Genomic DNA, 8,405 nt, shown 5'->3' with positions numbered 1-8,405 from the left:
ACATCCCTGCATCCTCTATCTCTGGCCATATATCCCAAGGCATGGGCACCATCTCTACCAGCTACATCACTACCTAATCATATGATAGCAATGGCCCGAAGTGTGCCTGATCCCTGACTGTCTAAGCATACATCTCGGAACCCCATGGCATCCGCTGAATCCTGTCAATCTGCCTGCATACCCTATCAACAAACTGCCTCTCTAGTACATAGGGCGTCTGCCCAATTAGATACCTACTCCTGAAGGTGTATGGTAGCTCCACTGCGTCATCCTCCCATGCCTCACACTCTCAGTATGGTCTCCATACCATAGTGTCAATCTCATCAATGACCCTGCACCAGTGCTCCAGTCTCCCAATCCGTGGTTGCGAGGTAATCATATCATATAGATGAACAAAGCTATGTCCATGGCCCCTGCCTCTAAAATGAATCGGTCGAGTCACCGACAGATGCTCATATGCCCAAACCTGCAACAATATAACTCTGTAGCCCAATCCTACAGATCCATGATAAACAAACTGATGCAGCTCATAGTATAAGTGCGCCAGCATGCACGGTTCCCAGGCATATCTAGTATGTTGTGTAACCAATGTCTCCAAGGTTCTCCCCCAGCCCATAGCCAACCCCCATGTCACCCTGTCTAGACACAGGAACCCACTGATCACTCCTCCTAGCATTGTTGATAGTGCCAGTCCTGTCACTATCATCGTGTCCCATGCTACGTGTCCGGCCCTCATCTCCAATCCTGGATCTTGGAAGACTTGTCTCAAGGCCTCCCTGTCTCCATCTCGATCATAGGGTATTAGCTCCTTGTTGATTGATATCCTCAATATCCTATACACATCCTCCAAGGTGACTGTCATCTCACCCATCAACAAATGAAAAGTACATGTCTCAGAATGCCACCTCTCAGTAAGCGCAGTCAATAACCCCATGTTCGCCCGAAACTCAGGCACATACAGAATGTATCACAGACCTATAACCTCAATGGCAGCCCTGTCCTCGAAGGTCAGCTCTGGTTGTAACCTCTGTGTCGACAGGAATCTCTCTCATGACTCCAGCATAGGCAAGTACTCCTGCAGTCAAGCAAAGCAATCATGTCAGTCAAAGTGACACTCACTGTTCATCACAAAGTGTTGCTATCTATCCTAGTGACACTCACTGTTCATCACAAAGTGTTGCTATCTATCCTAGTGAGACTCACTGTTCATCACAAAGTGTTGCTATTTATCCTAGTGGTACTCATTGTTCATCACAAAGTACTACGTGTTCTTGCACTCCCTGTTCATCACAAAGTGTTGTTCGTTATTTGCACTCTCTGTTCATCATAAAGTGTTGCTCCTATTGGTACTCCCTATTCATCACAAAGTACTATGTCTTAGTACTCAGTGTTCATCACAAAGTGCCTCGATCTATCCTATCCTAAGGCCTCTGCTTGAGTGTATCTTCTTGAGTAGTTTCATAACTGGCAACGTATGTCTATCACAAAGTTGTCAATCCTAGCCCTATCTGCTATCCTAGTCTTCCCTAGAGGACTTGCTTGAGTGTATCCTCTCAGTAGCTTATCCAATCGGCAACGTATGTTCATCACAGAACTACTGATTTGCCCTTGAAGACATAAACATGCCTTCATGACATAAACACACTTACAAACTACACAAATGCGCCTGTTCTGCATAGACGTGCCTGAAATACACAAAAGTGCCTATGCTCTGCATAGATGCACCTGTCCTTCATAGACATGCCCATATTGCACAAATACGGCTGCATAATGTAGGCGCACTCGCATTTTGCATAGATTCTTTTTCCAACACAAATGCACCTGACACAAACATAGACGCGCCTAGCCAACATAGACGCGCTTGGCACCAACGCAGATGCGCCTACACGTTTTTGACATTTTTTGACATTATCCTAAAGCGCATTTATTGCACTACCTAAGATGCATTAATGACAACATTTATTATGGCAAATTACAAGGAGGTTTTGTGGTATTCACCGGCTCTCCTACATCTGCTGGCCCCTAAAATCAGCAAACGCACTAGAATCTATGCACCAATGCCATCACTGCTGACTGCTACTACTCTATTCTCTCTCTACACTCTGATCTCTTGGATGTGTGGATGACAATGAGGATGTTTTCCCCTCATGGTCTATTTTATAGACTACCCTAGCCCTAGCCCTATCCCTAGCCCTCGTTTCCCAAGTCAATCTTCTTTATCCTATGACTCTGTCACTCTATCCGGTCAGTTCTTTCTAGCCTTTCTTTCTTATCAAGATATTTTCTACAATCTTTTCAGATATTTTCATCCAATCTCTTGAGGGGGCATATCATTCCCATCTTGGGGCAACTTTGTATCAGTTTATCTTATCTTCTTTAAAACAATGTGACAAGCTGCATTGTCTCAAAGAGGGGCAAAATGTAGACACCTAAAATTGTTATGACTAATTAAATAAATGTCTTTATTTATTTAATTATGTTAAGCCTAATTCTTCTATTAATTAAATAAATCTTTATTTATTTAATTAATTCATTTATCCTCTTCTAGCCTTATTTCTCATTTAAATAAATACCTTTATTTATTTAAATTATCCTTTTCCTAAATTAAATAAATATTTAATTTATTTAATTTATCCCACTTCCTCTATTAATTAAATAAATCTTTATTTATTTAATTAATTCATTAGCCTTTTCTACCCATGATACATGTCATTCATCTCTTAATTCATACACTACCTACCCTCTCATTATTTTCTTATTTCCTTTACCTACCCTTTAATCATAACCGACCTCTTTTTACACCTCTCAATCTTATCCCTCCATTTCTTATAGTGTCTTCTATATAAGGAGATGCTTCCTTCATTATCAGGGACTCACTATGCATTTAGCCCCGACTACGCTTTCGAACTTTCATATGTGATCCTACTTGCAACCACATTTCTGTTCTTTGTTGAGTTCTTGTGCACATAAAATCTGAGAGCAAATATATCAAGAAAGATCAATGGAGATAGGAAGAATGGAGATTCAAACCCTATTGGACATGTGATGGTATAATCTTTGTGATTTCATTTGATTTGCATTGTCTTAGGTAATCTTCATATGTTAAATGGTGGATCTTTGTTGTTGTTAGGCTAGGGTTTTGTGGTTGAATTCATTTAGTCTTTCAACATTGTTGTTATCCATTTTCACCATAAACAGTCATCACTAGTAGTGCATTCCGGGATAGGTATTCTCATTCTATGTGATTTTGACCTAGAGTCTAGAGGCAAGGACTATGTGCGATCCCCAGGGGTTGTTTCTTGACCAACTTTAAATTTTTTATAAAATTCCTCTTCTTCTATGGGTTCGCCTAGTTCTCTAAATGTCTTGGTGAGTTCATAGTCACTAAAGGATTTGTCTGAATCCCATTCCCATTCATTGGAGTCTGTGGAATAGCGATTCTCTTATTGATCTTGGGCAGCCTTGATTTGTAATGTATCTTCTGCCTTTTGAGTATTTACCTGGGAAGACATGAAACCAAGTCCTTTTGAGTGTTCCCTTTTAAATGTCAATTCTAGTTGTAAAGGTGCAATGATGCCTTCTTTTCTTAAGCCAAGAGGACTTTTACCGTCCTACCCAAATTTTTGTAGGATCTTGAATCCTTTGCCATATTTCTCACATGGTATGCTAATGTGATCTTGTGTATCACTTTCAGGGTCTTTGTAAAGCATTTTGTATAAGTCTTCTTCTTCCACTTCACCCCACTTTTGGAAGATAGTAGGATCCCATTTCAATGTAATGATGTTTATCCATTTAGAAGGATGTGGTCGTCCATATTCTTTTGGTGAACTCATGACTTGTTGTAAGCACATGGTCTGATTCAAAGTGTATTCACCCATGCCTTTGTCCTGATATTTCCTTTTAAGCTCACCTTGTTTTGATGTGGAAGGTTTTAATGATTTAGGCTCAATGTATGCAGAAGAAGGGACAACTTCTTTATTACTTGGAATGAACGTCTCAGTTTTTTGTCTCAAGTTATTGCAGTATATGAATGGATTAGGATCACCATTAACTATTATCTCAACTTCGTTGTGAGGAAACTTAATGCATTGGTGATATGTAGATGGAACTGCCCTCATTTCATGAATCCAAGGACATCCTAGTAATATATTGTATGTGAGATCCAGGTCTAGGACTTGACAAACCATATCCTTTGTAACTAGCCCAATTCTGAGAGGCAAGGTGACTGTGCCTTTTGATGAACGCTCTTCATCATCATATGCTTTGATGGTGATTTTGTTTGTAGAATTTATAGCTTTGTCAGAATATCCCAATTGTTTAATAGTGCTCAATGTACAAATGTTCAAACTTCCTCCTCCATCTATCAGAACTCATTTTATTTGATGTTTGTGTAGGAAGGCTTCAATGTGTAAAGGTGCATTATGTGGCCGACTTATGGATGCGTCATCGGCTTCTCTGAATGTAAGAGAGTGTAGAATAGAAAGGTATCCCACCATGGCTTGAAACTGGTCCACATTCAGATCAGTAGGTACAGAAATTCTCTCAAGATTTTTTCAAGAATGGCTTTATGTGCAGGGGATATGCGTAAGAGTTTGAGAATGGAGATAAGAACGGGTCTCTTCCCTAACTGTTCTACAAGGTCATACTCAAGTTTAGTTTATGACGAAGCGGCATCTTTAGTTGGGCCACGTTGCAAAGTGAATTTACCTCGACGAGTTGTAACATTCCATTTAGAGGTAGGTTCGGAAGAAGATCCAATGCCTTTTAGGACAATCGTGGGTCCTTGGGTACAATTCTCAGGTGTTTTATCCTCGATGATAATGGTAGAGACACAATTGTCCATTGAAATGTGATTGACAGTTGAATCATAGTAATAGGATGCTTTGGTATAGTTGGTCTAGTCATCTATGGCTTGAGCTTTTCCCTTGTCATGTTTTGGGAATGGTTCCTTAAACATCTCATGTTCTTGATTGGATGAGTGTTCTTCAATCTCAATGTCACCTCTATCAATGAGATCTTGTATAATGTTCTTCAGTCGATGGCAATTTCCAGTTTTATGACCCTTGCTCTTATGAAATTCACAATACTCATCATCATTCCACCAATTTGGTTTGACCTTTGGCTCATATGGAGGCAAATCTGGAATTGTGATTATCTTGTTTGCCACTAACTTTTTGAAAACTGACTCTAGTGGTTCTCCCAATGGGGTTTACTTCTGTCGTGATTTAGAAGTTGTTTGAGTATTCACTTGATTGTTTGTAGAGCTTGATCTGGAAAAAATGATCTTGGGATGTACTGCATTAGCATCCACAACACCATCATTTACTGTGTTTTTGTTTTTATTCCAAAATCTTGGCTTGTCTTTTCCTTTATAGTCATCTTTGTTTTCCTTGAATATCTTAATGACTCCTTGTTCAATTAGGACCTTCTCTGTCACTAATCCTTTCTCAATGATGTCCTTGAAGGTGGACAAACAAGCTTTTCTTAGATCATAACCAATGTTTTTGTTAACATTTTGGGTGAAAATCTCTACCATTTGTTTTTGTGGAATTTCACAAGAGCATCTCCTGGCTAGATTTCTCCATCTTTGTAAAAGTGATGAAAAAGACTCTTCATCTTTTGGTTTGGTGTTACACAAAGTAGTGACTGATATGTCTGTCTCTATTTTGTATGAAAAATGTTGGATAAATGCCTCTACTAAGTCACCCCATGACTTAATACTAGGTGGGAGTTGGGAGAACCATTCCATAGCTTGATCACCTAAGCTTTGTGGGAATAATCTCATAAAACATGTCTCTTCTACTCCTACCTCAATGCAAGTTGTGAAAAACTATCTTATATGTGCCTTAGGATCCCCTTTTCCCCTATACATATCAAACTTAGATGTCACAAAGTGTGTAGGAAATGGAGGCATTGGAATGCTTTTGTCAAATGGATAATGACATATGTCTTTCATTGTGTAAGTTTTCTTTATTTATGTCCTCCATTTTCTTTTGCAAGTCTTTAATTTTTTGTTCCAAGTTGTTCTTAGGTGGAGACCGACTTCTTGGACCATACCCCATACCTGAACCAATGTGTGGAGGAGCATGTTGCATATATGGATGATATTGATCATACACATGTTCATATGGAGGAGGTCTATAGTGATGTTGTGTATATGGACCACTTGGTATAGAGTCATGGTGAGGAATGGAATATCTACTTTGTCCATGTATACCATACTCCACCAGAATGTCATAAGTTTTTTCTAGTGTGTTGCCCCCAAATTTGACGTGGGGTTTCCTTGTGTCCAAATTTTGAGCATGCCTTTGAATATCCAATTGCTTTGGTGGTTGATCCTTAGTATTAGCATGTGATTGAGTATATTTTTCTGCATAAGACTTCCGTAATGGTCTGCGAAGGTGAGTATCATATGCTTGACCATGTGTGTATGGGACCTCAGGTTTTTGAAACAGAGATGATGGTGATTCAGGCACAAGATGTGGTCCTCTATTGCCTCCACTATTAGGCCTCCTTTGATCCATGTTGAGGTGAGGTTGTTGCAAAGGTTGATTTTCCATTATCTGAGACATGTCAAAATCATGAGGGACCTTGGCTCTGCTTTGTGCCATCATCTGTAAGAAGTAATGTCTATCTCTCCTCATTATTTCCTCAACCAATCGATTGAAACATGGATCAATAATGGAGTCTTCCACTTCTGCTGAATGTACGAAAAAGTTGTCCATATTGTCATTGTGTGTATCATTGTTGTTTGTAGTGTCCATGTTCTCAACATTTGGAATATTTCTATAGGCATCCATGTCAGGTAATGTAGTATGATCAGAATTGAAAAAGACATCATTATCATACTCATAGACACTCATGTTTGTGGACTCTTGAGCCTCTTTAGCTTCTCTCCTAGATTTTTGGGAATGGGTTTCAACCATGAACTAGATATTGACCAAGATATGTGAGACTAGATGAAAATGGAAAGAGCTTGGAAGACCAAGAGTTGGATGGAATGTAAATGAATCTAAGGTGTACTTGTAATGTCCAAAGTGTAATCCCAAATATGTATGTAGTAGAGTAGGTGTGGCTTCCAAAGAGATGATAGTTTCTCTTGATGAGGTAAGTTGACCTCGACTCTAAGTAAGACCAAGTGAGACCCAAAGGTGATAGACCTTGATGAGGGACCACTTAGCAAAATGTTGTTGTATGTAGTGTGTTGGCAAAGTATGATAAGGACAAGCAAGTGACCTTTTGACTCAAGTTTAGACAAATGTGAATGCAATGTAAGGTGTAAAGCAATGATGGACTTTATGAGACCCAAAGACAGGTTGAATGCTAGATGAAAACCCAGAGAGATAACCTAGGAAGCTCAATAAGTCTAAAACTGACTGTTCTTGTTTGCTGAATTGTAAAAGATTTTCAATTCTGAACACAGATGTGCTTGTATACTTCACAAACGTGCTTAAATGACACAGATGCTATTCTATCAAACACATACGCATTTCTGAGATGTTGTAAATACAAAGTTTCTCAAAGACACATGTGCATTTCTGCCCTTCACAGATGCGATTATATGACACAAACGTGGTTCTATCAGACACAGACACGTTTCTGGAGATTTTGTGCAATTTTTCCAATGTGTGAAGTTGTTTGTTAAGACCAAATCTGAATGTTTGATTGTCTTTCATGACAAGAGGTCACAGTGTTGATGAAGACTCACTATTTGCAAGTGTTTAGAATCAAAATAACTCAAAAAATAGTGTGTTGTTTGATGTAAAATTGTTTTGCATACACTTGAAGACACAAAAGACACAATGTTTTGCTTTTTGGTCTTGAATGTTTGATTGTTCAAAATAAGACAAGCACAATTCTTATGGTTGGCTAGGATAATAGTTGTTGATCCCACATGGAGTTTCTCCCGAGGCTACGCTATTCAGAGTGGATACTTAGATGCTTGACCCCACTGGCTCCACCCATGGCACTCACTTCTCAAGGCAGCCAAGCATCAGTCCCCATGAAAACTCCCCATGGTGAACTTTGTATCTCTACTAAGAATCATATGTGTGTGGGCTTCTAAAAGAGGTCCGACCTCCTGCACCAGCAAGTAGAAGGATTTTGGCTTCTAAAACAAAAATGTGCTAGTAAGGGCATCCGCTCGTGTGGCCATACATGCGACACTTTCAGCTTTGTAAATACAGAAGGCTCCCAGCCGGTAGGGGTTACGCCCTACAACTGATCAAATAAATTTGATCAAACAAGTTTATAGGGAGACATAGTGTCATTATGAACTAATCGGCACACGTTATCCATAGTTTTCACCATGTATACAGTTGTTTATAGTGGTTCAGAAGAGGTGAGTTGTCCTCACTACCACTTGGGTCATTCTCTCCTCACTAGTAGTCTTAATGACCACACAG

This window comes from Cryptomeria japonica, chromosome 3 (genome assembly GCF_030272615.1).
Source record: "Cryptomeria japonica chromosome 3, Sugi_1.0, whole genome shotgun sequence".
Classification (NCBI taxonomy): Eukaryota; Viridiplantae; Streptophyta; class Pinopsida; order Cupressales; family Cupressaceae; genus Cryptomeria; species Cryptomeria japonica.
The sequence above is the reverse complement of the archived record's forward strand: the minus strand, read 5'-3'. Positions refer to the sequence as shown.